Source organism: Ostrea edulis, chromosome 8 (assembly GCF_947568905.1).
Source record: "Ostrea edulis chromosome 8, xbOstEdul1.1, whole genome shotgun sequence".
NCBI classification, from domain to species: domain Eukaryota; kingdom Metazoa; phylum Mollusca; class Bivalvia; order Ostreida; family Ostreidae; genus Ostrea; species Ostrea edulis.
Window position 1 is genome coordinate 10,871,422 of NC_079171.1, and position 14,655 is coordinate 10,886,076.

General features: G+C 36.0%; 1 protein-coding gene across 1 annotated transcript in view; it reads right to left on the reverse strand.

Annotated features, from left to right (window-relative positions):
- LOC125661061 (acetylcholinesterase-like) overlaps nucleotides 1–3,932 on the reverse strand; it is a 30,464-nt gene extending 26,532 nt beyond the window's left edge. Inside the window, exon 1 of the mRNA XM_048892945.2 lies at nucleotides 3,726–3,932. The gene's annotated coding sequence lies outside the window, so the exon portion shown is untranslated. The remainder of the gene's footprint in view (nucleotides 1–3,725) is intronic.
- Between the last annotated feature and the right edge of the window lie 10,723 nt (nucleotides 3,933–14,655).

Sequence of the window (14,655 nt, forward strand, 5' to 3'; positions counted from 1 at the left end):
CTTTTTAATTTTTTTTGTACCAATTAATACCACGTGTGTATAAGAAATCCTTCCAGACCAGGGTTATGAACAGGTTCTCATCGGACAAACATACATGAATATTCTAATTTCATCAATCTTTTTCTTTCTTTGGTTTTTTTTTTATAATTGTGAATATACAGTGTATATTAGTTTGGAGATAAATTTATGTTGCCTGTGAGAGAATCATCAATGAGTTTGCCCACACACTTGTATTTAGCAGGGAGCTGATATCAAAATACACTTGAATACGGTGCAGGTGTCGCACGTGCTAATAAAGAAGTTTGCACTCCTGCAGCGACACGGACAGAGCGTTCCTTTGAAATCCGTTTCATTTTTCTCTCGTCAAGACCTCGCCTGTTTCAACTCCATCCTTAGTTCATAATTTATTTTACAAGCGTAAATTGCACCCAGATGGTTTAGCGTGTAATTTTCTCCATGTGTCTGGAAATAGACAGAGTTGTAAATTTCGAAGGCTGTTAAAATCGTTTCTCAACAACATGCACCTTGACTTCAGAGTATTTTTCATCGGCAATTAGCTTTGTGTTGGAATAGCAGGAACCTCGTTAATCATCGCTGAGAAAGCATATAAAGGCTAGTTCTTCTCCTATACACAAACAACAAAGATGGGGCGCTCTGCAATTCTTAACTACACTGCTTTGACATTAATTTGAAGTTAATTGATTTTTCCCCTCTTTTGTCCAGAGGTTTTATTAGACACGGTATCTTTCATCAATTTGTAATAAAAATCACGAAATATTGAATTATGTCTTTTACCCATGCACGATCTAACTTAGATATGAAATTGTTCAACTTCCCATAGGCAAATTGAAAGTATGTGTATTTATGAAAAAGAACAGATATACAGGAAATGGCATGACGTTTAGTAATAATCATATAATTATACATGTACCGCCGTGATATAAAAAATATTACATGCTTTGTTGGGCAACATGTGAAATTGTCATCCCACGAAAAATCTTGGTTTTTTACCAAGGCCACGCTGAGGTCAACAATGGTTTTTCAAGGAGTGATACTTTCACATGTTACCCTACAAAACATTTTTTTCTCTTCTGAATGTTTTATTAATGAAATTAATTAATTGGTGTAATAGTAACAACTATATACCTTTTTTTTTTTTTTTACTTTGAACCGTGCGCGCAAACAGTCTGCGCAGTTAAAATTGTTTTACTGTGACCCTTCGTCACGCATTGTCAGTCGTTGCTATGTAATGTTACCAGTCGTCATACATTGTGAGTCGTTGCTATGTCGTTGTCATGTACTATCACCCGTCGTTATGCATTGTGAGTCGTTGCTATGTACTGTTACTCGGAGGGCGTGGTTTATAGTGTGGTATCAGTAACGTTTAAAAAATGCCCCTAGACCAATCAAAGTCGTATAATTTACAGGAAATTATGACGATTTACGATAATCAGATTTACATGTACCACGTGTCATTTAATATAATCAAATTTACATGTACCGCGTGACATTTAATATAATCAGATTTATATATACCACGTGACATTTGATATAATCAGATTTACAAGTACCCCGTGACATTTGATAAGAAAAGAGATATACGTGTACATCTCCCACATGATATTTAATGATGATCATATCAACATGTAGTCATGAACCACGTGACATTCATAATAATCAGAAATACGTGGACTACTACCACGTTCGTAACACTTAAAAAGAATATCAACTTTTACATTTACTAACGTGATATTTGATAATGATCGGATGTATACATGTATCACGTGATATTTAGTAGTAATTCAGCAAGGACTTTAGAAAGGCGTTATATATGATGGCGCCTCTGTTGATATGAATGTCCATTTTTCATTCATAAAATCCCCCGAATACAACCCATGAATGAAATTGATTAGCCACGGCGGCGCGTGGCATCCGATGTTTATTTCATTCACTCTGAATGTCAGTTTCTGTATTCTTCGACACAAAGAAAGGTTATGCAAAATAACGAAGCTAATTTGTTTCATTCGAACACCAGAGATCTTGAAAAAATCAGTAATTATGAGGTCACTGCAAATTATAATCGCCGGAACGCCATACACAGTGTCACGTGGCAAAAGTAGGAAATTTAAAAAACGTGTTTCAAACGGTGTATTGCAGTGCTAACCTCGGTCACAAATCACCTTTATCTGTGGACAGATACACTAATTAGACATATGTAAAGTTTTGTGAGAAGGATTTTAAATAAAGTTTTCAAAACCAGTCATTTTGAGAATGAATGCAGTGCTAGCCATATTATACAGATTGAACAAAATTGGAATCTGGAAGTAAATGTCTGGAATTCTAATAAGTTTGACAATCTGTACTGTCTTCATGAGTCAGTTAAATACCCCATCCGAGGTGAAGCTCATTAGTCAATACGTCTATGCGCCGACACTAGATAATTTAAACATAATGTGCGCACCATTTTCAAATGGAGAATACAAATCAATTTATATTCAAAAGTATGCATAATTCCAATATTATTATTACGTCATTCCTACGCTAACACTCAGACTTAAACATTTACGCATGGGTGGTCAAACAATCCCCGTTAAGTACATCATATCGATCTGTATCGTTAATTGACCTAGTAAATATTTGCAGCATGTAGCCTCGGACCCTATGAAATCCGGATATTGAATTAAACAACATGCTTAGGTCGTTTCCGGTCGTAAAATATGTTCTGTCTGAGTAATGAATAGTTTCGTTGAAATATTTATTCCATGTGCTCGTGAAATCAATAACGTTAAATAGATCGCGCGGCTCTCTTATGGAGATCATTAATTAAGCACAGTTAATTATAGAACTCCTGAATGAAGAACTATTTCCTCTAGGCGGAAGTATTTCCTCTGTGGACATCAGAACTAAGAAAACAGAGGATTTCCCTCGTCGGAATGTGTACCCTAAGAGCCCTTGGACGTTCTTAAAAGATAAAGATCAAATGAATGAAATGACCAATCTGCACTGCAGGAAATAAAAAAAAAAGTTACTTGCTACATGCTTTGTGAGGGATTTTTAATCAGTTTTCAATTCATTAATACGAAAGATCAAAGTACACACCGACGGAAATAAAGAAAAGGCAATAAGCTTGTATCTATTCTGTGTAAACGTGTTATCGAAAAATGAAGAAAACAGGAAAAAGCTTTTATATATAGTCTGTTGTATTGAGAAGGCTGGGCGGCGATTAATGAAAAAAACACACGAATTTATTTTTTCTACATATTACTTAGAATAGCTACGAAACCAACTCAGCCCTGAAGTATTTAACACACAGTCGAGAGTAATTAATTAATTAACATACAGTCCAAATTAATTATTTGTATACATCAAGGACGGCTGACGAACTTTGTGTGCGCGAATTTAGTGTTGAATTCAATAAGTATAATGTAAATGAACGTTTTATGAAAGGAAAAGGCAGAGAGAGAGAGAGAGAGAGAGAGAGAGAGAGAGAGAGAATAATCAAGAAAATTAATAGTCTAAATCAACACAGGGGGTCATCCTGATTTCATTTTCTCATCAGAAATTGTCTGGTCGTGAGACTTGATTTGTATTGATTTGATGTAATAAATATTGCGTGTATATTGCAGTTCTCACGAAATAGACAATTTATACATCCACGACAATCGATACCACGAACGGACGAAAACCGGGCAGCGAAAGAAAAAGAGACAAAAAAGTTGACTTACTTTTGGTTCCTGTCGTGATAAACTGATTAGATCTCCCTGAGATTCAGCATGAGACGGAGTCCTGGATATTTCCAATTGTACACTTTTTCAATATTGCCAGTCAGTGCGATAGTTACCAGTCATGTCAGTTTCTGGAATGGAGTGAAAATACAAGCCGGCACGTAACTATGGGACGCTGAACATTGAATGAAGTGAGTAAAACATGCTTGTTTCCGGAAACATCCGAAATTTACCGAACATCACAGATCGCACGCTGCTGTGTGCCGATGATTGAGAGCGGCGGTAGAGCTGATCCATCGCTTGAATGATCAGAAGCGATAAAATTCATAACCGCAGATGAGCGATAAATTGGCAGAAATGTGTTGCAATTAGTTGACCGTGTGATACAATCTGCTGCCGTGTTGATCGCTTATCTCTGTCATAATACGTACTATTAGGCCACATCAAGTTAAATGTTCCCATTTATAACTCTATGTATGTGGAGGAACGTTACCTACAAAGCAAGTTTTAGATTCGGGGTAAGGAAGCTTATCTTTGCTGGTTAAACATCTTATACACACTTTCACAATGTGATGAACTACTTAGAAGAACCCCCTGTACTACTAGCTGAAACATTCCAATCATAAGTACTGCTCAATATTTCAATGTCAGTTCGCGTTACCTACGATATACGTATACCCCCCTCCCCCTCAAATATTCCACAATTGTCTGTTTCGCCCCCACCCCACCCCCTCCACCATTCAAATCTTCCACAAATGTCTGCCCCCCCCCCCCCCCGCCCCCCCCCCCCCCCCCCTTCAAATCTTCCACAATTTTCTGTTTCGCTTATGATTATACGCGTATTTGAAAGTAAAACATTTAATCAAAACTTTGTGATAAAACGGAGAAATGCCTCTGCTTTGTTCGGGTCACATGATATGACAACTATTAGAGCTTTAACACAGTGATTTGACAGATGACTATTATAATGACGGTCCTTTGAAGGTATATTTAGGGTCACAATCATGTAAATTTCACAGAGGCCGGGGGCAGCCTGACATTCAGTACACACTGCGGGACGTGTAATTCACTCCAGTACTCAAGTTATAATCAGTGCCCCCTCCCCCCTAAAATTTTCAAAGTTAAGGTAAATCGTGATATTTTGTTTAGACAAATGTACTAAACGATAAAAGAAGCAATAATTTCTTTCACTCCCGGGGAAATAAATGACAAAATCTTTTGATTTCTTGAATTACTTTATTGGGAGAACTTAATTTTTCCTAAACCCCTTAAAATTTGCGTCATTTTATTAATTCACCTTTAAAAAATGATAGAAAATAGTACATATGACTAAATAGGACGCATATTTCAATCTCCCTGAGCCCCTGCGTCATAAAATGGCGCTCCCCGTAACCGCAATTCCTGGATCCGCCCTTGATAATACTACTGTGTGTAGGACAAATTTTAGATTATCTACAATATGTAGTAATCAGGACAGTGATTCAAACTTACAACTTCAGGTGTTCACACTGATAAAGTCACGTGATGTATCGTGTAGTCACGTGATGTATCGTGTAGTCACGTTGAGAGAGGGTGGCTGGTTGAGCAGCCTATAAAATTCTGCTGGCAAATTCAATTTTTTATAATAACATATATAATCAAGAAAATGAAATCTGATAGAAGAAAATGGATTTCTTTGATTAAAGCATGGCCCTGTCTTTAAGATCACACACCATGGGACACAAACCTTCCTGCACAAGGTTATTGTACCAGAGGCGGATCCAGGAGATTTCAAACGGGGTTTTCAAACCCAATTTTGTAGCCCCCCCCCCCCCCCCCCCCCCCCAAATGTGGGGTGGTGAAAACCCTAAAATGACGCAAATTGATCTTTCGTTATCAAACATTATTCAACGACAATGACAGAGAGAAGTGCGGATTCAAATTGTTTAATTAGAGAAGGGGGTGCGGATGCAAACCCCTATAATCCTACCTAGATCCGCCACTGAGTATACTATATCTTACTTAACTATATATACCAAATTGTACTACACTATATGTTAGTATATTATACTATTATATAACGTGTGTGTTAGGGACGCGATCTCTCTACATTCAGTGTACCGTGACCTGATTGGTGTATAAGAAAATATCTAGGTTCCTCTCACACAGCTGTCGTGTTAACACTATCTGCACTGTTTCTGTACTGACGTGAAGGTTCTGTAGGTTCCTCTCACACAGCTGTCGTGTTAACACTATCTGCACTGTTTCTGTACTGACGTGAAGGTTCTGTAGGTTCCTCTCACACAGCTGTCGTGTTAACACTATCTGCACTGTTTCTGTACTGACGTGAAGGTTCTGAACTCAGTAATAACATTACACATTGGGATCTGCGGAAATTCCAGGCTCCATGATCAAAGCTAATTAGAAAGAAATCCCGCATCTAGACGTATAATTCGAGGAGTCAACAAACTTATTTTTCAAAAGTATAAGTTCACAAGGAGGACGGGAATGGCGCACGCGGTTAAATGTGGGGAACGCCCCCTCGCCCCCCCCCCCACCCCCCTTAGCTACCCCCTTGAATAAAAAAACGGATTTTATAATTCATTTTTAAAATAGATATGTCTGTTATTTCATCAATTTAATGTTATGACATAAATGTCTGTCGTGTTTGATTATACGAGTGCTTTAGAGAATGATGAGTAACGGACCCCTCCCTGTGGAATAATGGGCCTCGCGAACACAAGGAGTTGACCAGTATAGATATATATACACGTGCATTGTATCTATGTGATTAGGAAATCACACAATAACACTTTGTGATATGAATGCCCAGAAAAGTGCTAGTATAAAATGTTATAACATCATATTTATAAATGAAGGTCATCCACGCCCAATATTAAGAATATTCTAGATCCACGCCCAATATTCAGAATATTCTAGATCCACACTCAATAGTCAGTATATTCTAGATCCACGCCCAATAGTCAGAATATTCTATATAGATCCACGCCCAATAGTCAGTATATTTTAGAGGATGTTACAGAGTGACGATTTCTCCGTCTCTGTGACAAATGTGTGACACATTGCGCGAGAAACTCTACCCAATCAAATCTAGCGGGGACTCTCTCTCTCTCTCTCTCTCTCTCTCTCGTCATCTCCCTCTGTTCTTCCATCTCTTTCTATCTATTTCTTGCTGTCTCTCTTCTCTCTTTCTCATATGTTTTATTCTATAATTATTATCATTGCTATGATCTCCGAGAAGAGTCAATATACAGATTTCAAGATTCGTTTATACATGTGATAAATACATTATATTAAAGGTTGGTGGATCCAATTATCAACTCTGACATGCGGACTACACGGTAAAACGATTTTCGGTCAAAATACAATCTTCAGAAATTGTCTACGGTTTCCACGTTAATCAATATTTCCCACCTTCTGACAAGAAAATCTTGTTTGCGATGATTTCAGAAAGATCATAAGTTGAAATCAAGAACGTTACTTGTCGATAAAGAAAGAAAGAACAACGAGGCCCGATAGCGAGTGGATTGTTATCTTCATTGAAATTACATCTCCGAACGATAATTGCAGTTTATTTTCACAGTAGTTAATCCTCACGCGGTTTGGGGGCGGAGCCCCGCCGGGAAATCTGTGAAAGCACGGGTATTTGTTTTTGTTTTCGCTCTTGTCAAAACTCCCGGGGACATCGATATGATAAGAAGGGAAATTGTGCATCTCTGATGAATGATGCAGAAAGAGCACGAATGGAATCTGTAATTTCTGTCTTTACATATAATAAGCTATATACATTAAACCATTATTTGAAATTTCAATGTAACTTTGTCATATACATTTGTACAATTTGTACAATTGTTGCAAAATAAATAGATAAAAAAAAAAAAACTAAATAAAAAGAGTTGCACAAGTTGATACGTATTTTTTTTTTTTACTTAGTTTGGTTGTAATAATGCAAATATAAAATATAAAATCACTAAAAAAAATCAAAAATCTATGACGTTCAAAATTATTTTATATTTATATATTACCCCTTCCTATACGATTGTATAAAAAGCCTCTCCATTGTTTTCACGTAACCATGGGAATAAATTGTTTTTCAGAGCGTAACTTTTATTCATTTCACTTATAAAACATAAATTCAGCTTTCATTATCTTCATATATATTTTTTAGAGTTTATTTGTAGCAAGTGTCGTTAAGAATATTTTTTTTTTCAAGATACATAAGGGTATGAACAGTGAGGCTTTACTTACACACAAGAATGCGTTCTTTGTTATCTAGTTGGGTGATGAAGGTAGCTAGCATGACAGAAACAAAACCATAACCTGCGTAATTCTTTCTGCAATGATTGCTACATTCATGACCCGACGAAACAACAAAGAAAGACATTTTATATTTCATATAGGTATATTTTTGCATTGTTTTAAAAAAAATAAACTAGATATTTCAAAATACTAAAATATCATATGGTTGACCCATTTGTTACGTTAAACGGAACAGTCAAAGTACCCCTTCGACCTTGATGGGGCTCCATATTTGGTAAGGATTACAAAGACACGTGGTACTTAAAACTCGTTTGCAACAAACATGCATTCATTGTCGCAGATGAAAGCAAAGTGAATTTCAATACAAATATATCTACCAGCAGGCATGGACTTCATGATGCGCGTTAGTGTCTCATGAACAGTGCGCCAACATGAAGCTTTGCAGTTCATACCCAGTGGCGGATTTAAGGGGAGCGTAGCCGGCACCCCCCTAACATTTTTAAATAGGTAAATAGTGGTATCTTGTTTTAAAAAAAAATGTACTAAACGATAAAAGAAGTAATACTTTCTTTCACTCCCGGAGCAATGAATGACAAAATCTTTTGATTTCTTGAATTCCTTTATTGGGAGAACTTAATTTTTTCCAAAAACCCTTAAAATTTGCGTCATTTTATTAATTTCACCTTATCAAAAGTGATAAAAAAATAGTACAAATGACTATATAGGAGACATATTTCAAGTCCTATAAAATCTGTAAAATCCAGGAGCTTTCGGGAGCTTCGCCCCCTGGGCCCCTATCAGGGCAAACCCCTGCCTCATACAGTGGCGCACCCCGTTACCGCAATTCCTGGATTCGCCCCTGATACCCTCATGTATTTTCAAAAATGATATTTATTTCTTATATTTACAATGTACATTCATTTCTGTCGCAATTCCCAGCCGTTAAAAGAGATGCACTATGTTTATCAAGATCCGTACGCACACGTTGATGCGCAGTCACAAAGAAACGAGTATTACTACTGCGGCGTGTTCATCAGGAAATGACTGTCATTATAATTTGTAAAGATTTCAAAGGCACTGGAAATGTAAAACATGTGGGTTTATCAGAGTTTGTGAAATAGTCGATTATTGGAAAACAGAGTTTACAAAGCTTATGCATGAGTTTTGTTCTACACGTGAGACTACTAGTTCTTATTCATGAAATTGTGCGAAATTATACGTCAATGTTTAGCGGAGTCCACAATCCATTGTTTAAATTGAAATATATATCCCCCATCAAAAAAACACAACAAAAACAAACAAACAAAAAAACAACAACAAACAAACAAACCCCCCCCCCCCACTATTACATAAGGAATCCGTTATGCATTCATCACGTTTTCCAAGGTAATTATCACCTCATACACACTCCAAACTAGACAGTGATTCCTTATATTCATATTTGTATCAGCATAAAAAATACCGTCTAATTGATTAAATGGGCCCCGTGTCACAGCAGGCATGACACGATAAAGATCTCTCCCTGCTCAAAGGCCGTGAGCGCCGAGTAAAGGCCTAAATTTTGCAGCCTTTCACCGGTAATGGTGACGTCTCCATGATTGAAATATTCTCAAGAAGCAATGTACAATCAATCAATCACAATAGAATTTGAAATTGATTTTCTATACTCCCCGCCCACTGATTTTTCATTATGTATTAACTGAGAAATTGACAACCTGTTGTAAATTGTGGCAAAATTAACACATTAGAGGTTTAAAGAAAAGAGGGGGGGGGGTGTTATCACAGAGAAAAAGTTGGAAATGTAAATATTTTGAATTGATACATCAGCAAAACTTGATACAGTGGATTGAAAATGTTACATTACTAATCAGTTAATTAAGTTTGCTCATTTAATAGCGCGTTTCAGCACGCCGTATGACGCATGATTTCCCCATTTATTTATTTTTTTTGTGATTTGTTCCCTAGAAAGATATAATAAAGGTTTGTTTGCAAATAAAAGAAAAATTAAAATCCAATCTGTGTTTTTATTTCATGCATGATATAAATATATAATAAAACCTGCAGCAAAAAAAAAAAAAAAAAAAAAAAAAAAAGGACTCATCTAAATGCTTTACTTTTTGATATAACAAAATTATTTAGTATAAGATTTGCAACTTTCTTTTTTTTTTTTTTTTTGTAAATATTTCTTTAAATCTACGGAAAATGAAATTTAATAAAAACTAAAGCTGGAAATGTTACGTGGGATTCCGTTGAATTCTAATAAAAAGCACTAAATGTGCATTCCGAGAGAAAACAATCTATACAAATAAGATAAACCCATCCTATACTTGTAGTATACACATGCATGAAAAGTCCAATATTTTGAAGATTGGTCAATCACATATTATCCTATAAAGAACACAGAATAAAAAGTTGGACAAACACGGACCCCCTGGTCACATCAGAGTACCTAGGGCATGCCCGTACGCATATGTACAATGTATCAAACTTGAAAACATCAAACATCAAATTTCCATTTTTTGTTTTGTTTTGTAGGTTTCTCTTGATGATTAAAGTCAAAGTCAGTACGCTTTCTTTCTCATTTAAATTACTTCAATCACAGAGTTTTAAATACCCGACATCTTTGTATGCAGTGGAAAATATTAAGAGTTCTCCAGAATGTGTATTGACCTTCGTACGACACGAACATTCAGTAAATCTATTTTGGTTGAAAATAAGTCGTATATACCGCTCTACGTTAGTGAGGTGTAGTGAATTACAAACCGTGTAAAAATCACTCATACTTGTATTTGAAAAAAAAAAAATGATTGCATTCGCCAACACAACTGTTTAAGAACTATTGTGAAAACATGCCTATTGGGGCGGATGGGTGGTCTGATACAGTAAGACAGAATAAGATATGTATTTGTAATGAACTTGGGGATAAATTTCATTATTTAATTAAAATTACATCTATAAAGAATTCAAGAATCATGTATTTATCGATATACTATCAATAAAATCCCAAAAATATTTCTGAGATTTTAAACACTTTTCAATGCAACAAACAAGAATAAACCTTTTTTAAAATTTGTAGATCGTGAAATACTATTATTAAGTCAGTCGGTAATTTACTACAGTGACACGTGTTATCATACCAAAAAAAAAAAACAAAAAACAAAAAAAAAAAACAAAAAAAAAAACCCAAAAAACCCCACATACACACACATACAAACGTCCCCTGACTTTACATAACATGTTATAATATAACTATATGACTATTTTGGACACAACCTAGAGTCAGAACCCCGAGGTTGCAAATTTCACAGTGTTTGGTAATTCCTTCCTAATTTTCAAAAATATGAATTTTGTTTCTAGTTACTATCAACAAAGTTAAAGAAGTATCTCGAATGCTGAGACAATTTAATCACTATTACCATTTTGGCCCCACCCTAGAACCAAGACCCCTGCCCCTGCGATCGATCATAATATTTACATTTTGGTAAAGGGCTACCTGCTTCTTCTAACTATATATTTAGTTTATCAACGATATTTAAATATTCTAAAAAATAAACATCATATACCAAGTTTGGCTCCGCCCTGGAGATAAAATATCTAGCCAGGGATCACGAAATTTACAATTAGTTAGGTAGACGCCTTCCCGCTCTACATGACACTATCATTTAGGTTTTCTTACTTATTTACGATCGTTCAGGAGATACTTGAAAATGTGTCAATTTTTGGCAGTTTTTATCCCGCCCAGAAGGCTCCAAGAGTACAGGAGTCCTGAAATGTACATCTTTATCCCCCACCTCCTCCCCGTCCCAAAGATGCTTCATACCAAATTTGAAACAAAAAAAATTGGAATGGTAGATATAAAAAAAAATCACAAATTTTCAACGCATGATGTACGTTGGACGACGGCGGACGCAGACCACTACCAATAATTCACCTGACTCGGGTGTCCCTACAATCACGGCAAGTGCGAAAATCCTATTGAAGTTATAAAGCGTGTTTTCATTAATTAAAACTGGGTAATTACGTGAAATTATTTTTTAAGAATTGTCCTCATTAATTAAAACGGGGTAATTACGTGAAGTTAATTATTTATTAAGAATTGTCCTCATTAATTAAAACTGGGTAATTACGTGAAATTATTAATTAAGAATTGTCATCATTAATTAAAACTGGGTAACGTGAAGTTATCAATTAAGAATTGTCCTCATTAATTAAAACTGGGTAATTACATGAAATTATTAATTAAGAATTGTCCTCATTAATTAAAACTGGGTAATTACGTGAAATTATTAATTAAGAATTGTCCTCATTAATTAAAACTGGGTAATTACGTGAAATTATTCATTAAGAATTGTCCTCATTAATTAAAACTGGGTAACGTAAAGTTATTCATTAAGAATTGTCCTCATTAATTAAACTGGGTAACGTGAATTTATTCATTAAGAAATCGATCTCTATATATATTTTTAAAGCTGAACAATACAACCCACCCGCGTACGACCCATGAGACAATTTCAAGTTTCATTGTGGATTGATGCCTTTGAATGTTAATTTGTTTTCAAGCTTGGGGTGTTTGACTATTAAGCAACGGAGAGGATGAATCGTTCAGACATTAAAGTTAATCCGAGTGGGTGTTAGTTATGGGATCAAGATTTAAATTTCTCGCCTGACAAAGTTGATATGCGATCTATTTAATTCCTGCTCTACCAAGGCCATTGCATGTTAAGGCGTCTACATGGACAAAGAGCGATAACTCGTGCCCCAAGAAAAACCGTTTGGAAAAACCAATATTTAGTGTTCATGAAATAAATGTAGTGACCCTCGACATTGCAAGCTACAAATTGATGCAGATCGTGCGAAAAGCGATTGCACCGCAAATAGCATCACACGCGGAGTAAATACCTTAAGTAAATGAAATGAAAATTTTAGAAACTTAAAGCCTTTAAACAGCAGAAAATATCAGAAATATGGGGGGAAAAAATGCATGTATATTTACCTGTTCTCCGTGAATTCAACCCGTCCAAAGGTTGACGTTCTTAATTCCCTGTCGGGGACATCGGCCGCCGGTGTAGTGTTACAAGTTTGATTTAACACACTGCGTATATTCACAGTTATATTCTCCCTCACTTTGTTCGTCCGAATATAAATTAATTATATGCTAATTACCAAAAAACAAGAAACTATATAGTATAAGTAGGATGGCAGCTCGCTAGCACTTTATTCATCACTCGTAATGTCCTTAAGAAATATATCGCAAACAAAACTACTCATGTTAATACACATCAATATATACACAGATTAATGTCATCTGATAAATGGTTACTATCCGCCATATAAATATTGTAAAATTTACCTGTACGTAGAGCTAGCGAGCGTGCTTAGAATGCCGCACAAACACATGTTCGCCTATTTATATGCCTTCACCACGTGACCAATACAAATGATATTCGAACCCGACTACCTATAAAACACCCGCATATAATTATAAATTCCTCAACTCCACGCTCCACCACACTCGGTAATGAATTCCATGTTGCCTCTATCGGGCGACACAGGGGTGATTTTCAGTTTAAGAGGTGAAACTTTTCACGAACGAGCAGTATCGGAATTATTAGCAGAGACCTGTCACGAATACGTTTAATACCTGGCTGTGGGGGAGGGGGATACGTTTTACCAACTTTATCGGACTTGAAAAAAAAAAAAAGATTCTTGACAAATAAATTTTTAGTTAAACATATTCTCGTATGAAAATTACCATATAGATATATCATATGTAGCTGGGAAGTAGTTATACGTGTAGGGTTTAACAAGTGTTTGATAAACAGACTTAATGGGATAGAATACGCAGGTGCCTAGCAAACATTCTATTTTATGTGTATAAGGTAATTCTCTCTCTCTCTCTCTCTCTCTCTCTCTCTCTTACTCGTAGCATGTTGATTGAGGTAACTTGTCATGTTAACGAAAGTCCTAAATAGATTGAAATATCTACAAGCATAAAATCCCGATAAAGTTTAAATACAAAACCATGAGTGAGGACATGTGAACTTTGCTACGCATGTGCTGTGGAATCCAACTGCGTAAGAATGCAGTCCAGTACCCGTTTAAAAAGTTCTATATCCCGCCCGCTAACGTGTTAAAGCATGCGCTAGGGTAACCTCACCCCAAACAAAGTTATATATGTACAAAAAGTGACCTACTGAAGATGTATCTTTGTTTATTAGAAAAAAATAATTAAAACGTGGAAATAAGAACTGTCTTCTTCAGATTTGGGAGGTAACTCGGACTCTTCACACCGGCGTAGTAAAGGAAATGCTTTAGAGCTCCGCGAAATGTCTGTCTGCGTGAAGAAGCTCGAGGGAAGCCCACCAGAGCTCCGCGAAATGTCTGTCTGCGTGAAGAAGCTCGAGGGAAGCGCGCCAGAGCTCCGCGAAATGTCTGTCTGCATGAAGAAGCTCGCGATATATCAGATCATATACTTTACAAAATTGAAAAAAACCCAACATTTCCTATAACTACATTTTAACAATAAACTTAACCTAGATATGATGATCAGGTCAAATGTATTCATACGCAGTGATAAGTTTATTTCAAAAGTCAAAGTGTATGAGATAATTAACCTTTCATTTCAGTTATTCCGAGACTCTTCTGTTTTTATGCCGTGACATGTGTGGGG